Source organism: Myodes glareolus, chromosome 13 (genome assembly GCF_982192425.1).
Source record: "Myodes glareolus chromosome 13, mMyoGla1.1, whole genome shotgun sequence".
Lineage (NCBI taxonomy): Eukaryota > Metazoa > Chordata > Mammalia > Rodentia > Cricetidae > Myodes > Myodes glareolus.
In genome coordinates this window covers 77,068,245-77,086,355 of record NC_142038.1, presented here as the reverse complement: position 1 = coordinate 77,086,355, position 18,111 = coordinate 77,068,245, and the positions used below count along the sequence as shown (strand labels likewise).

Sequence of the window (18,111 nt, the reverse complement as noted above, 5' to 3'; positions counted from 1 at the left end):
AGGAAAAAGGCCAAGTAACATATAATGACAGAACTATCAGAAGTACACCTAACTTCTCAATGGAAACAATGAAAGCCAGCAGGTCCTAGACAGGCATCATTCAGACACTAAAGAGACCATGGATGCCAGCCCAGACTACTAACTATATTCAGCAAAGCTTTCAATCAACATAGATAAAGAAAACAAGATATTTCATGACAAAACCAGATTTAATCAATACCTATCCACAAATCCAGTCCTACAGAAAGTACTTGAAGAAAAACTCCAACCAAAAAAAGTCAGTTACACCCATAGGCAATAGATAATCAATTACACACCAGCAAATCCCAAAGAAGAGAAACACATAGACACACACCACCAAGAACAACAACAAAAACAAAAGTAACAGGAACTAGCAAGCACTGGTCATTAACATCCCTTAATATCAATGGACTCAATTCACCTATAAAAAGACACAGCATAACTGATTTGATACAAAAATACAATCTATCCTTCTGCTGCATACAAGAAACACACTTCAACTACAAAGGGATTATACAGAGTAAAGGATTGGGAAAAATTTTCAATCAAATGGACCTAAGAAACAGTGGCTATCCTAATATCTAACAAAACAGACTGCGAACTAAAATTAGTCAAAAGATGAAGAAGATCATTTCATATTCATCACAGGAAAAATCCATCAACATGAAGTCTCAATTCTGAATATATATGCCCCAAATACAAGGACACCCATATATGTAAGAGAATCATTACTAAAGCTTAAATCACACATCAAGCCCCATACACTAATAGTGGAAGACTTCAACACCCCACTCTCACTACTGGACAGGTCTGCCAGACAGAAACTTAACAGAGAAATAAGAGAACAGATGTTACGCCTCAAATGGGCTTAATAAACATCTATAGACCATTTCACCCAAACACATAAGAATATACCTTCTCAGTACTTCGTGGGACACTCTCAAAAATCGATCACATACTCAGTAACAAAGCAAATCTCAACAAATACAAAAAAAAATTTAGAATAAACCCGTGTCTTATCAAACCATCATGGTTTATAGTTAGAATTCAACAACACTATTAATTGCAGAAAGCCCACAAACTTATGGAAACTGAACAATGCTCAACTGAATTACCATCGGGTCAAGGAAGAAATAAAGAAATAAATTAAAAGACTTCTTAAAATTCAATGAAAATGATCGCACAACATATCCAAACTTATAGGACATAATGAGAGCAGTGCTAAGAAGCTGGAAAAATCCCAAACTATTAAATTAACAGAACACCTGAAAGCTCTAAAATAAAAAGAAGGAAACTCACCCAAGAGGACTAGGCATTCAGGAAATAGTCAAAACTGAGAGCTGAAATCAACAAAATAGAAACAAAGGAAACAATACAAAGAATCAATTAGACAAATCAACAAAATAGACAAACCTTTATCCAAACTAACCAAAAGGCAGGAATACCCAAATTAACCCAAAATCAGAAATGAAAAAGGCATATTAACAACAGACACAAAGGGAATCCCCAGAGAAACAGGAAGTCACACTTCAAAAATCTGGACTCCACAAAATTGGAAATCTTGAAAGAAATGTACAATTTTCTGAATAAGTATCACATACCAAAATTAAGTCAAGACCACGTAAGCAAATTAAATAAACCTATAACCGCTAAGGAAATAGAAACAGAACCATCAAAAGTCTCTCAACTCCCCCCCCAAAAAAAACAAAAAACAAAAACAAAACCCTAGGATCAGATGATTTCAGCACAGAATTCTACCAGATTTTTAAAGAAGAGCTAACACTGATACTATTCAAATTGTTTCACACGATAGAAACACAGGGAATACTGCCAAACTTTACGAGGTCACAGCTGCCCATAGCACACAAAGACACAACTAAGAAAGAGAATTACAGACCAATCTCACTGATGAACATTGATGCAAAAATACTCAATAAAATCAAGTCTCTTGCAAACCCTAAAATGGCTCCCTTAGTTGAGATATATACTTCCCTGCTCCCATATCCATCCTTCCTTCCCCCCCCCCCCCGCACCGTCCCATTCCCCCAAGCTATTCCGAATCCTCCCCTTCTCCCTTCTCTCTACCCATCTCCCCTTACATCCACCCCCCCACCACCACCCCCGCCCCCGTGCACCCAAGGTTGCCTGGCAATCTTGTCTACTTCCAATATCCAGGAAGATAACTATTGATTTTCTTCAGGTTCACCATCTTATTTAACTTCTCTAGGATCACAAATTATAGGCTCAAAGACCTTTAATTATGGCTAGAATCCACTTATGAGTGAGTACATACCATATTCCTCCTTTTTGGTCTGTGTTACCTCACTCAGTAATGCGTTTTCTATTTCCATTCATTTGCATGCAAAATTCAAGATGTCATTGTTTTTTACCGCCGAGTAAAACTCTAATGTGTATATGTTCCACACCTTCTTTAACCATTCTTCTATTGAGGGGCACCTAGGTTGTTTCCAGGTTCTGGCTATTACAAATAGTGCTGCTATGAACATAGTTGAACAAATGCTTTTGTAGTATCATAGGGCATCTCTTGGGTATATTCCCAAGAGTGGAATTGCTGGATCCTGAGGGAGGTTGACTCCCAGTTTCCTGAGAAACCACCACACTGATTTCCACAGTGGCTGCACAAGTTTGCATTCCCACCAACAACGGATGCGTGTTTCCCTCACTCCACATCCTCTCCAGCATAAGGAGAGATCCCCAGATTGTTCCCTGGGCAGCAGAGGAGAGGGTGCCTGAACTGGCCTTGTCCCATAACCATACTGATGAATATTTTGCATATCATCATAGAACCTTCATCTGGCGATGGATGGAGATAGAGACAGAGACCCACATTGGAGCACTGGACTTAGCTCCCTAGGTCCAAATGAGAAGCAGAAGGAGGGAGAACGTGAGCAAAGAAGTCAGGATCAGAGGGAACCTTCATCCGATGATGGATAGAGATAGAGACAGAGACCCACATTGGAGCACTGGACTGAGCCCCCAAGGTCCAAATGAGGACCAGAAGGAGGCAGAACATGAACAAGGAAGTCAGGACCGCAAGGGGTGCATTCACCCACTGATACAAGGGGACTGATCTAATGAGAGCTCACCAAGGCCAGCTGGACTGGGACTGAACAAGCATGTGATCAAACAGGATTCTCTGAATGTGGCTGACATGGGGGCTGACTGAGAAGCCATTGATAATGGCACTGGGACTTGTTTCTTCTGCATGTACTGGCTTTTGGGGATCCTAGTCTGTTTAGATGCTCATCTTCCTAGACCTGGAGGGAGGGGGGAGGAACTTGGACTTCCCACAGGGCAGGAAACCCTGACTGCTCTTAAGACTGGAGAGGGAGGAGGAGAGGGAGTGGGGGGAGAGGAAGGGTATTGGCAGCAGGGGAGGAAGTGGAAATTTTTATTTATAAATAAATAAATAAATAAGTGAAGAAAAATATTCAATAAAATACTTGCAAGAACAGATCAGAAAAATTATTCATGATCAAGTAGGCTTTATCCCAGAGATGCAGGCATGGTTCAACATACAAAAAAATCTGTCAGTGTAATCCACATCTCATTAGAAGCTGAAAATTTCTTTGACAAAATTCAACACCCCTTTATGATAAAGGTCTTGGAGAGAGCAAGGATACAATGAACATACCTAAACTTTAAATGTTTAAAATGCCTTTAAATAATAAAGGCATTAAATATACAGTAAGCCAATATCAAATTAAACAGAGAGAAACTCAAAGCGATCCTACTAAAATCAGGAACAAAACAAGGCTATCCATTTTATTCATATCTATTCAATATATTAATTGAAGTTTTAGCTAGAGTAGTAAGACAACAAAAGGAGATCAAGGGGATACAAATCGGAAAAGAAGTCAAACTTTTAACTATTTGTGATAATATGATAGTACACATAAGTGACCCCAAATATTCTACCAGGGAACTCCTGTTCAGTAATGGATACAAGATTAACTCAAATTAAAAAAAAAAATAATAGCCTTCCTATATAGAGATGATAAATGAGCAGAGAAAGAAATCAGAGAAAACATCACACTTTACAATAGCCACAAATAACATAAAATATCTTGGGGGTGACTGATAGGAGAGTTCAGCCAAGCACATTCTGTTCATGGGGCGTGTCACCCTTAGGCTAAAGTTTACCTATAAACGTTAGCTTTCTCTCTCTCTCTCTCTCTCTCTCTCTCTCTCTCTCTCTCTCGCTTTCTCTCTCTCTCTCTCTCTCTCTCTCTCTCTCTCGCTCGCTCCTGCGTCTGGACGGATCGTTTGGATTCTGGTGTAAGCTGGTGTAAGTCTTCCTTCTGTTTATTAAAGCTGTATATTTTGTATTAAGATAGTCTGGGGATTTTTCATTACCAATCGCCCTGCGACATCAGGTAACTCTAACTAAACAAGTGAAAGACCTGTATGACAAGAACTTTAAGTCTTTGAAGAAAGAAATCAAAGAAGACATCAGAAAATGAAAAGACCTTGCACTTGAATAAGTTAAATTAAAATATTAAAAACAATAATCTTAACAAAAGCAGCCTACAGATTCAATGCAATACCCATCAAAATCTCATCAAAATTCTTCACAGACCTCGAAAGGACAATACTCAATTTCATATGGAAAAACAAAACAAAACAGGATAGTTAAAACAATCCTATACAATAAAGGAACTTCTGGAGGCATCACCATTCCTGACTTCAAACTCTACAATAAAGCTACAGTAATGAAAATTGCTTGGTACTGTCATAAAAACAGACACATGGATCAATAGAATCAAACTGAAGACCCAAATATCAATCCACATACCTATGAATACCTGAATTTTGACAAAGAAGCTAAAATTATAAAATGGGGGGAGAAGCATTTTCAACAAATGGTGCTGACATAACTGGATGTTGACATGTAGAAGAATGCAAATAGACCCATATCTATTGCCATACATAAAACTCAAGTTCAAATGGATCAAAGACCTCAACATAAAACCAACGATACAGAACCTCACAGAAGAGAAAGTGGGAAGTACCCTTGAACACATTGGCACAGTAGACCACTTCCTAAATATAACCATGTTAGGAAGGTACTCTTCCACTAAGCTAAATCCCCAGACCCACCAATCTTTTCTTTAACTTTCAGTTTAACAGGAAAATAAAAATAAAAAAAAAATTTAAAAAAAAAAGGAATCATTTACCCAGGAACAGAGGTTGTGGCTCTCTATGAGTTTGAGGCCAGACTGGTCTACAGAGTAAGTTTCAAAACAGTCAAGGCTTTATGAAGACTTTGTGAGACCACTTCTAATTTTAAAAAATACTTCAAAAAAAAAAAAAAGGAAAGAGACAGATTCTCAATATTTACTTTCACATGCAACCTGTTAGAATACATTGTCTTGATTGAAATGTGAAAACACAACTTCAAGAACATATGTAGCTAGAAATAATATTTTAATAGTATTTCAATAATCTTTCCAAATTACTGTGAAAATTCCCAACTCTAAGTCAAATGGCATCTCTTGAAATTTCCACTCTGTACTTTGAATGGATCATTTTATTCAAAAATAATTCTATAATATCAAACATTTATGCTGGCTTACTCACTTGGCTCTTCTAAAATGCTGATACATTTTACTACACAATAGAGACAAATAATACTTACTAATGTCACCCCAATTTAAGTATGAAAAGCAGTTAAAGCTGGGCATGGTATACAGGGTACATACCTTTAATCCCAGCAATTCAATGAGCAGAAGAAGGACTTCTATGTGTTTGAAGACAGTCTTGGATAGTCATGACTAGACAGAGAGACCCAGTCTCAAACACACACAGACAAGGTAGTCAAGCTCATAGTCACATATAAAAGTTTCCAATACCTAGTCAACATAGGTGTTGCCAATTGATACATTCATACAAACAAGCCTACACATAACCACATACTTAACTGTTAACTTCAACAAATAAATGTTCAATTCTGTCTTAGGACCATTATCTCTTCCTAAAATATACATCTTTTCCTTATACTTGAATGATGCCCACTCTCACCACCCCCCAGCAAGTTCCCTCTTTGTGGTGAATCTTTTGTCCTATTCTAAGACCCTGATAACTGTTCAGTGTACGACAGTAAACTCTTTACCAAATAAAACAATATTAACTTTTCCCATAATCATCCCCTGTGCTTAGTTTTTTGTTTTTGTCAGATAGACAGTAGCTAGTAGCATTATCTGGAAAAAGGAGCCTCAAATGAGAAAATGGATTCATCAGTCTGCCCTGTAGGCAAGTCTATAGGGCATGTTCTTGATTAATGTGGGAAGGCCCAGTACACTGTGGACAGTGCCACACCTGGGCAGGTGGTCCACAGAGGGTGCTCTAAGAAATGTATCTATCTAAACATGAGTCTGAAGAGCAAGCCAGTAAGCAGAGTTCCACTATGGCCTAGTTCCTGTTTTCAAGTTCCTGCTTTCATTCCTGTTCTGACTTCCCTCAATGACCAACTACAACAAGCTGAAAAAAAAAATCCTTTCCTTCTTCCAAGTTGCTATTGGTCATAGTGTTTGGTCATAGCAATAAAAGAAAACTAAGGTACTCCTTATTTTATTTTACCGAAATTTGGTAATGTATTACTATTATTTAATATTGCATGGTATGCATGATGGTGTCATTAATCATTATCCCATAATTCTTCACCATTATTCTTCTTCACAACACCGCTTCATGCTTCATAGCTTACTTAAAGTGGTGTCTTACTTTACAGACACCACAAATCCATGTTTTAGTAGGTGGTTTGTGAATGTGTGTGTGTGTGTGTGTTTATCTGGGTGTTTAAAAGTCTAGTTGTTTTCCCCAGGATAAACAGGAATTTATAAACTGGCATTCATCATGTCATCTTACTAGGAAGCCAGGATCATCCTAAATTTGAATTTTCAGGATCTATATAATGAATACCTTCAGCAATAACAGTCATGATTCATACATAACCAATGTCAGAGAAGCAAATGAAGTCAACAAACCATAGCAAGGAAAATCATCACTCGATGTAACAGAAAATTCATTCACAGAATGGTCAAAGGCTAGTGATGGCAGATGACCTAAGCCTACACTCCAGAAGACAAGTTTTACAAGCAACAAAATTAACCCTTATAGATTATCAGATAGTCTGCAAACCTCCACATTCAAATCTTTGCTTGTTCGTACATCCAAGTTATAGAATGTCACTTAAGGCCTAATGTCAACCATTTGAGAACACAGAACACAAACTGAGTAGTTGAGTACCGCAGTACATTGCTCCAATTCTTTTTGCCAATACCACAACTTCCTTAAATGACAATGGCTGTATCCACACCAAAAGCTTTATCTCCTTGAAACTTTTCTATCTGCAAAACAGCTTTACTGGAGCTCTAGTAAAGGACACCTAGTAAAGAAGAACCTCACGGAACACAAATCAACAGAAGTACAAAACCACCCCATGTGGCTGCTCTGACTGAGTCAATGCACCGGAGATGGCACACATATCCACATCCTTGGTACAAGGGTTTTTCAAGGTAATTACACAGACATGACAGCTATTTGTTTCTCTACAATGTTCAGGCCTGGTCACTGCCTTTCTTCCACTCGATTCTCTCCTGCTGTTTCCACAGCCAGCTCAGTTCTCAGTAGGCAACTGTCTTAACCTCATAATATACCGCGGGTTCAGACAAATATCACCTTTACTCCTCATCTCATATTTTTCAATGTTTTTAAATTTTATTTATTACTCATTAGTGTGTGCACACCATGGTATATCTGTGGAGGTCAGAGGACAATTTATGGGAGTCAGATCTCACCACCATGAAAACTCAGGTCATCAGACTTTGCTTTTACCCACTGACCCATCTCTCACCAGTCCCTCGTGTGATCACGTTTGTGATTACTGTTTCTAAGATAAAGTATCACAGGACTTATTTCCACAACCCTGTCAATAAATATTTGTTAAGGTCTTTTCCCTATGAATTCTTATCTCCCCTTGCCACTCAAAATTTTAGATACCTATTTTATTCAAAAATTCTTCATTTATTGCATTCTGTGTGCCAAGTATTCTTTCCTACTACCCCACAGAAATTACTTATCTTTGAGGCACATTAAATTGTTATATTCTTCTTGCTGGACTACATACTAAATATCAGCAAGTCTGCACTTACTAGCTATATATATGCTGTTAGGTAGCTCAACCTTTTCTGAGGTGTAATTGTATTCACAATGTGGTAATAATATGTTTCACTTAATCCATAAAACCATTGTAAAGATTAAATAAATGTGATAAATCTTATAAAAAATGAGCATTACTAGCTTGTAAACTTTCATTTGAAGTTCAGAAACATTGCAAGAGTTGGGAATGACAGAAATAACACAAAATAATATAACTTACAATGGGCCAGGAACTGCTCCGAGAACAAGCAACACATCTATAAACAATACAATCAAATACCTGTTTGCATGGGCTTACCTGAACAGCATCAGTATCACAAAATATAGTAGCTCAGAAACCAAGGTCTTAAATAGTCTAAGTACGTTTTCATTAAAGAAAAAACATAATCTAAGAATTTCTAATCTCTTCATTTTGTGAAAATATTTGTTTACATATAGTAAACTATTCTTGTATAACCTTTTCACATTAAACAATTCCAGAGACAAAAATCAATGAGTCAATGAATAAACAAGTGTAATAAAGAAAACAAGTCCTTTTCTTATGGTAGACAAAATAACAGGAATTAAAGAAATGTAATAATGAAAGAATCATTTTATTCAGATTTGATATAAAATGACTCCCTATCCCCCCTCAAAAAAATGTGATCCAGGGACAGCAGTTGAACTCAGCAGATAAATGTGCTTGCCACCAAGACTTTGATATTTGAGTTGGATCCCTGGAATTCACATGGTAGGAGGCAACTGACTCCTGTCAAACTGTCTTGACTCCCCGCAACACACACCCATATACATTTAACCACATGCATGAGCATACACACACAAAATAAGTCAGATCTATTTCCTTTGCCTGGATTCTGTATCAACTTTGATTATCAAACAAAACAAAAGAAAAATAGATCTAACAAGCAAAAACCAAACAAGTCAATCATTTCTGCCAACAGAAAAAGTTAATCCTCCTCAACATAGTATAGTGATTAACTGCTTTTCTCTTTTAAAAAGAGTATCTTAAATGGAAGGCAAGACTTTTTTCTATTTATTCCTACTTTGATTTACTTTGATTTCCTACCAGCAGTTTCCCGAGGGATGCAGGAGGCATAATATCTAGCAACCCATACATACCTAAGAATACAAATTCCACTACACTACCTCTGTCATGCTAGTTCTCACTTGTTAAATGTATTTGGTTCTGAGGCAGTTGATCAATAATAAGCATTTGGAAATCCTTTACCATGTCATCCAAAAGAACACAAAGCACACAAAGCAGCATTAAAGATCCCAGTTGGTAGTTTCCAATTCAGTCCTTAGAACTAATTAGAAATACCTTTTCTAATGTCAGAAATTTTAATATTTAAACTTTTAAAAAGTAATTTCCAAAAAATATAAAAAATAACTACTTGAGTTGTCTTAATGGTGGTCTTTGGAAGGTATGTGGGATTGTCTAGCATGATAATTCTTTTTCTTGGTTACATGGACTCCCAATTTCCACCCTTCCCTTATCCAACTCTAAAATGGCATGGTGTAAACTGGTTCACTCTTAAGTGCTGAAAATGAGCAGGCCTAAGCTCATTAGCTAGTATTCTGACCACTGTTTTACATACTGGCACATGATCTGAGCTGGTCTGATTAGTTAGAAATTCTAACTGAAAGTTAAAAGAGAAGAATTTTAGCAATTTTGAAGCAATTACAATCAATCATCTTGCAATCCCAAGAAGCTGTCTACCCATGAAAGGAGATAAAAACCAAAGACGCAGATTTGAAAAACTAGTAGCCTGTCACATCATCTGAGTTCTGAATCAAAGACGTTAACTGAAAATGAAATCTACCTATGACTTATTCAAGTAATATTCTTTATTGTTTATACAATAAAAAAGTTGAATTTTCAAACTTTTGCAATCAAAACACTCCCAATGGTAGGTAAAAAGTGTTTATGCTAGGACCTTAGCCTTTTAGCTCACTATATTTCAATAGTTACAGAGCAAAGATGAAGAGAGTGGAAATGAATGAGTTGAATGATGTTATTATAAAACAAGTTCGTTGTTTTCACTAAGATAATAATCTAAAAGCCCAAGAGATTCATGAGGTTAATTACTTCTATTTAAGGCCATAGGTGGTATGGGAGATGCATCTGAGTAGGGTACTGTCAGAAGATCCTTTAGTAATCTGAAACAGCAAGATAAACTCCCACAGGAAAAACCTTTTGCAAGTCGGGCCAGGTAAATTTGACATGTTGGTAAAAGAGACCAAAAGCCAACTATTTATCAGGTTACACCACTGTTTTTCTGAGGTTTCAAACAGAGCTATGAAAAATGTCAAAGTTTATCTCATATAATTCTCATCACAACCTATGATGTAAACAGAGACTGTGCTTTTATTTCCTGGTCACCCAGATCTGAATAATCACATAGAAACTATACTAATTACAACACTGTTTGGAAATGGCTAAGGTGTATTCCTAGCTAGCTCTTACATCTTAAATTAACCCATTTCTATTCATCTATGTATCACCACAAGGCTGTGACTTTCTGGTAATGTTTTGACATCTTTCTCCTTTGGCAACTACATGGTGTTTCCTTGACTCCACCTACTCTCTCCTTGATTTCCAGATTCCCTGGTAGTTAGGATTGTCAATCATGGGAGGCTTCCATTTGCCCTTATAAGTGGGGTTGCCAGACACCACACCCAAGGGCTGACTCACATTTAGGGTTGGCAATCTGAGGAGCCTCCCATTCTCCATCCATATCCTCATCCCAATCCTCTAGCTTGTCTGCATAGGGGTTCTGGGATATACTCATGTTCATCATCTAACCAGCCCTCAGGCTTTGTGGCCTCTTCATGTGGAATTTTAGCAGGGGAATCTTCATCCCAGTCATCTGGCTTGACAGCATCTGGATCTGGATTATGGATCTTTCATCCCAATCCTCACGCTTCCAATTTTCTGGGACCTCAATTTCACGTGAAGCATTTATAGCAGAAGTCATGTCATTTAGCAGATTTCCACTGTTCATAATAGACTGGTCAACTAATATTTCAAAACTATTGTCTGGGTTCAAGATTAATGTGTAAAGATGCATTTTCTTGTCAGTGAAATAGTTCTTAAGCTCTACATCAGTCCTCTTAGTGTGCTTTTCTTCATAAACACCTGTTTTAGGGGTTTTGTAGAAAAAAGATGAAGTGCAGTTTGTAGTCCTCTCCACATTTATCTGGACCAAACATAATAGCTTAGGGAGTCTTGTCATGCGATTGATCCAAGTTGCATTCTAAGGTCTTGGAAAGCAGTTTCACATTGGCTCCACCACACTCTATTCCGTTCTGAAAATTAGCCTCATACTGAACAGTGAGAGGCTTAATATCAAACAGAAAGAGCTTGTTCAGTTTCACGGAGATGGTATGATGCTTGACCCAAGATATCAGTATAAGTCCTTTATCACCTGGAAGCTTTGTGTCCTTAATTTCATCTACCTCCCACATTTCATCATATTTGGCAATTTCATCATCAGTGTCATTTTTTTTTTTTTTGGCTTAGAGAAAATGCAACCTGACAGAGATCAACTGTCAAAGGAGTCAGCAAAATAAACCTCCCCTGTTAGAACTGGAGATTTGTAAGTGACCTTTGGAGATGGAGGAGTGCTGGTATTTAATTTCAATTTCGAATCTTCTACTTCATCAATAACATCATCAATATCATCTTCAATATCAATCATGCCATCATCCTGTCCATCATGGGCCAGAACAGCTGCAGTTCCAAGGACCAGCAGCAAACACAGTATCCACTTTCCTTCCATGATCTACCTCAAGCCTCCCAGGGACCACTAGCGGCTCTCACACCTTCTCCCACCCACACACCGGGCCCTGTGCTAAAGTCAGTCGGTAGAGCATGACTCTTAACTGCAGGGTCATGGATTCAAACCCCACAATGTGTATCAAATGTAGCACAATTAATAAAAACCCAGAGACAGATACTGGAGTTCAACTTGAAGATCAGAAATGCAACGCAGTCAAGTCATTAGATAGCTCTTACCTCTAAGAAATATATGAAAGGCTAAAAAAAAAAAAAAAAAAAAAAAAAGAGCAAGTCCCACCTTATATTCCTCTATAGCGCTGGGATTAAAGGCATGAACCACCACCGCCCAGCCTCTATTGCTAACTGGTGTGGCTGCACCTTTATGAAATCTTCAGAATAATGGGTTAAGATAAGTCATAAGAACTAATAAGTAGCCTGACCTAATGGGCCAATCAGTAAGTTATATTACAGAGATCTCTGTGTGATTTTATTTGGGGCTTGCCGGCTGTGGGGTACCGGGCGGGACAGAAACCCCAACAAGCAAGCCACCAGCCCTCATGTTACACTGAAAAAGAAAATGAGTTCCTGTCTCATTCTGCTTTATATTTTTTCTAGTGCTGGAATTAAAGGTGTGTGGCTTCTTAGTACTGGGATTAAAGGTGTGAGACACCACTACCTGGCCTCTAGTGGCTTAGTTTTACCTTCTGGTCTTCAGCTAAGCTTTGTTTATTAAAATACAAATAAAATATTACTATACTATGAAACATTCTTCTTAACTCCATTTTATAGCCTGGAAAAACTGCAGTTTAGGAGAGTTTAAACTACTTAGCCAACATCTAAGAATCTAAGATGAACATCTATGGTATCATCTACCTTGCTCCACTGCTGTCGTTTTCCTAAAACCTGTTTGGCCATTCCCATAATTCTCATGGGATCCTCGTCTAGTTCAGTGGGCACCCAACCAAGCATAATCGATTGATTTTTTTTTCTTTCTGAGATCTAGACTTGACAGTCAATAGTTTGAAGTTAGTGATCAAAGCTAAAGCTGTTTAGATGTGATGCTCTGGTCTCTGGGCAGCAGTATTTTCATATGTGACTAAACCCTGTCTGCAGAAAAAGAATGAAGCCAATATAAAGTGAGAGAAGAGACAGAGCTACTGAATCTTCACGTTTAATCAGATTAGTTTTCTTTGAATCTATAAATTTTGTATGCAAAAATTTAAGTTTGGTTTCACCATCTACAAATTAATTCAGAGGAAAAGGAAAGAGTGAGGCATGTACAGGATAGTTATTTATAATGCACAAATAGTAATAGAATTAATATTCAGAATTCAGCTAAGATTTCAAATTCTCATTAAAGGTAAAACTAGCACACAAAACAGACACATACATGACAGATGAGTTCTGAACTACACTCATATGATATAGTGAGAGCTTAAAACAAAAGTCCAATACAGTTATGATGGAGGCTGAAAATATAAAAATGAAAGAACTGGTAAAAGAACTCAAGGCAAGAAAATAATAGGCCTTGGAAATATGTGAGTAGAATGGTAAAAACAAGATGAAATGCTATAGGAAGCCTGAAGAGCAGTGTATTCTGGGGAATGGTGGAAATGAAGACGAAGCAAAGAGGTAGGATTGAGATAAAGAAATACTGTATTAATCATGACTGGCAAACTGCTAGATTAGCCTGTTAGTTCAAGAAGGTTGAGTTAAAATTTGGACTTGGATGGAGGAAACAGTAACAGAAAGCAATGATTATGTCAAGGAACATTTTAAGTTACCAGCCAGTGTGATGGCACAACCCCTTAATTCCAGCATTCAGGAGGCAGAAAAAGGTTGATAAAGAGTTCCATGAGTTCCAAGTCAGCCTACTCTCTGTCTACAGAGACCAGATAAAAGTAACTATTGACACCTATTCATTCCATCTGCATAATTTAAAACTATGAAATATTACCACGATCCTCAAGTTTATAAACTATGTATATTCAGGCTCAAATAAATTAGATATTTACCCAAGATCACACAACTAAATAAAAAGCTGAACTGTGGAATGGGGAGGTAGATTAATAATTCATTTGATCAATCCAAGTTCTTTTCCACAAGGACAAAATAATAAGATAAATAACAACATGAATAATGACAATAATAGCTAATATTGATTATCAGGAACTTCTAGGCATTATCCTTTCTAACATTCCTAGCAGTACTAAGAAAAACTATACTTAATCTTATTTGAAGATGATACACTTGAATCTTAAAATTCCTAAGAAGTTTGTCCAAAATCCCAAAGCTAATAAGCGGCTAACCTTGGATTCAGAACCAATCCTATTCCAGACTCATTCTCTTACTCACTATACAACTATGAGTCTAGTTTTTTGTTTGTTTGTTTGTTTTTGTCAGTTGATACAAGCTAGAGTCATCTGAAAAAAATGTAACCTCAACTGAGAAATATATCCATAAGATTTGTCTGTAGGCAAGTCTGTAGGGCATTTTCTTGACTAATGATTGATGTGGGAGGGCACATCCCAGGGTGATGCCACTCCTGGACAGATAGTGCTGGGTTGTGTATAAAAAAGCAGGATATGCAAACCATGAGGATCAAGCCAGTAAGCAGTATTTCTTTATGAGACTGTTTTAGTTCCTGTCTTTAGGTTCTTGCTCTACTTGAGATCCTGCCTTGGCTTCCTTTGGTGATGAACTGTGACCAGGGTATGTAAGCCAAATAAGCCTTTCCCTCCTCAAGCTGCTTTTGGTCATGGTATTTATCACAGGAATAGAAAGCAACTAGAGCAGGTGAGTGATAAAAACTGGGTAAACATTTTATTTTTTCTATCACAGAAGTGGTGAAGACTTAAGACTCCTGTAACTGAAACAATGTTTTGACAAGGATGGTGTAGTTACTTTTCTCCAGTCTAAACAATAACCAGGTCTGACCCTCTTGGGCTGTGTTCAGGGTGGTTAAGAAGTAGTCATAGTTACTCTTCTCACTGCTTGATAAAATAACTGAAAGAAGCAACTTTCTGAAGAAAAGCTTTATTTTGACTCAGTTCCTCATAGCCAGTAGCTTGTTTCTCATAGCTTGTTCATCCCACTTTTTAATACAAGCCACGATCATCTGTCCAGAAGTGGCACCATCACAATGGGCTGTGCCCTCCCCATCAATCATTAATCAAGAAAATCCCCCAGAGACTTGCCTACAGGCAAATATTAAGGATACATTTCTCAGGAGATCAGAACAGTAGTAATGGCTTAATCTGGTTAAGCAACAGCAATCAGGACACAGAGAACTGACCAGAAGAAAAGCTGAGCCTGTTCTATTGCCCTAGATTTTCCAACTAAACCCCATGTCCACATGTTATATGACCTTAAAAACTTAAAAAAAAATGCCACCAGGTGAGGACCAAAGACTTAAACACATGGGCTATGCATTTTCATATTTAAATCTTTATTTTATTTTATTTTTCAAGACAGGACTTCTCTGTGTAATAGCCCTGGCTGTCCTGAAACTCATACTGTAGGCTAGTCTGGTCTTTAACTCTAAGATACTAGCTTGCCCTCTGCTTCACAAATGCTGAGACTAAAGGCAAGCACCACGACCGCTCAGTTTCACATTTAAATCTTAACAGTTGACAATTTAAATAAACTACTGAAGATAACTGAAAATGGTTAGAATTAGTGAACTTTTTATTATAGTCTCAAAAAATTCCAAGGTTCAACGATAGAAGATATTGCAGCTTTTCAATTTACAATTTAAAGGAAAAACTAAAATTCAAGGCTTTGGATTCTTAATCAGATTTTGACTATATAATACCTACAGTCTTGGAAATAACAGTATGAATTCCCTAGGCCAGCAAGCATTTGTCAAGACAGTTCTGTTTAGGTCATCCTCATGACAAGAGTGTAAAGTAGGTATCATCATCACTCCATCTCAGAAATGAGACAACAAGATATTATAATGATTAGTAAATTTTCAAACACCAATGGTTAGAAGAGCCCTAATAGTTAGGAGTGGTAGCCCATGCCTGTAATCACAACTCTTGGGAGGCAGAAGTTCACAGCTACATAGCAAGTTCAGGGCCAGACTGGCCTACTGAGGCTCTTATTAAAAAATAAAAATTTTAAAGACCCCATTATATAATACAAAAAACACAGCCACACAGTCTTAATAATCAGCACAATCCAGTTCTATATTGCTACAGTTTAGAGATAATCCCTACTATACTGTTGCAGTTTTGATAATCCCAAATACATGTGGAATGCAACCTATGGAGAAAGAGTTATCGTGAACCATGATGGGCATTTTATAAAAAAAAAAAGGCTTGTGGAGATAATCAAACAGCTATTTGGGTGAAACTGAAATTTTATATAGTTCAAAACAATTAAAAAGAGATCAGAGATCTAAATGTAAAAATCAAAACAGAAGTACTAAATGAAAATATGGAAGAATCCATGTATAACTCAGATTGGGGGATTATGATTCAAAATTCTGAAACAAGAGACAGGTGATTCAAATATTATTTTTTAAATTATCAAGTAAAATAAACAAAATCACGCACATAATAAACTGAAAAATTATCAGTCTTTTATGACAGAAAAGGGAATATGATTTTAATATAAAGAGCCCTTAATAAGCAGAAAGAAAGTTGTAAAGCTAGACAAAAATAGTAAAAAAAATTTAGAGTTCATAAAAATATGGACCATAAAATATGAAGAGATGGATCTGGAGAAATGGCTCAGCAATTAAGAGGATTTGCTTAGGACCCTGGTTCAGTTCTCAGCACCCACATGGTCATTCCCAATTATTTCTAACTCCAATTTTAGAGACTCCAACCTCTTCCAATTTGAGGATACCAGACATGCAAGCAATACACATGCATACATGCAAGCAAAACACATACATATATAAGTAAAATATATGTATGTCTAATATATACATATATATGTTTAACTTTAGTTGTAAAAGGAAATTATACTAAGATACTACTTCTCACCTACTAAATTTGGAAAGTTAAATATGCTACTGTTAGGACAATAGATACTTTCACTTCTTACTATGGGAATAGCATCATTCCTAGAAAACAGACTCCTGCAATCTCACTTCTAACAATCAACTTTTAAAGACACTCTGGATTATGAGATTAAACCATTCCTCATGCTCTAACATGAGAAGAAATCATCTGAGGGTGAAGATGGATGGTCATCTGTCACATCAAAGGAAGTAGCATTATTCCAGCAGCATCCATTCTTGTTTAAGCCTTCCACTGTTAACAAGTTTGAGGTTACGTTATAGGTAACCAATACTAAATTTATAGCACAAGCAGAAAAGAAAAGGCAATGTATTTTATGCATATAAATGAAAAAATGGTTTGTTATTGTTCCACAGGGAATTTGAAGTTGGAAGTCAAACACTCTGTATTCCAAATAAGGGTTTCAATATTCTGTAACTCTCAAACTGTTGGGCAACTTAGGAGCTGTTAGAGTTAGTCTATCCTGAAATGCAATATTTAATATAGCACTGAATAAATGATCCAAATTGTCAATGGACAAGTGATCAACTAATAGCTCTGTCAGTAATGGATTTCTCTTCAGTAAACTTCTATAAGCCCAGGTATATATGTATGTAAACACAAGTATGTATACATATATATGTATGTATGACAATGGTAAAACTTATATGCAATATTACTAATAGCAAAAACTTAATACACACTATCCACTGATAATGAGACTGAAGAAACAACATTAACATGTCTTAGTTAGGGTTTCTATTGTTGTGAAGAGATGCCATGACCATGGCAACTCTTATAATGAAAAACGTTTAATTGGGAGGCTCACTTCCAGTTTCAGAGGTTCAGTTCATTTTCGTCATGACAGGGAGCATGGCAGCATGCAGCCAGGTGTGGTGCTGGAGAAGTAGCTAAGAAGCCCTACATCATGCAGGCGAAAGGAACTCGACTGAGACACTGAGCAGTATCTTGAGCACAGGAAACCTCAAAGCCTGCTCTTTGAAATACTTCCTCCAACAAGGCCATACCCACCCACTTCAACAAAGTCACACCTCCTATTAGTGCCATTCCCTGTGAGATTATAGGAGCAATTTACATTCAAACTTCTATAACATTCAG

The 18,111-nt window shown here is 37.0% G+C and overlaps 1 protein-coding gene and 1 pseudogene across 4 annotated transcripts in view; both read right to left on the bottom strand.

Moving 5' to 3' along the window:
- Positions 1-18,111, bottom strand: part of Rock1 (Rho associated coiled-coil containing protein kinase 1) — a 147,462-nt gene that overhangs the window by 114,912 nt on the left and 14,439 nt on the right. The gene's annotated exons all lie outside the window — the stretch shown is intronic.
- On the bottom strand, positions 10,784-11,984 carry LOC148120065 (calnexin pseudogene; annotated as a pseudogene).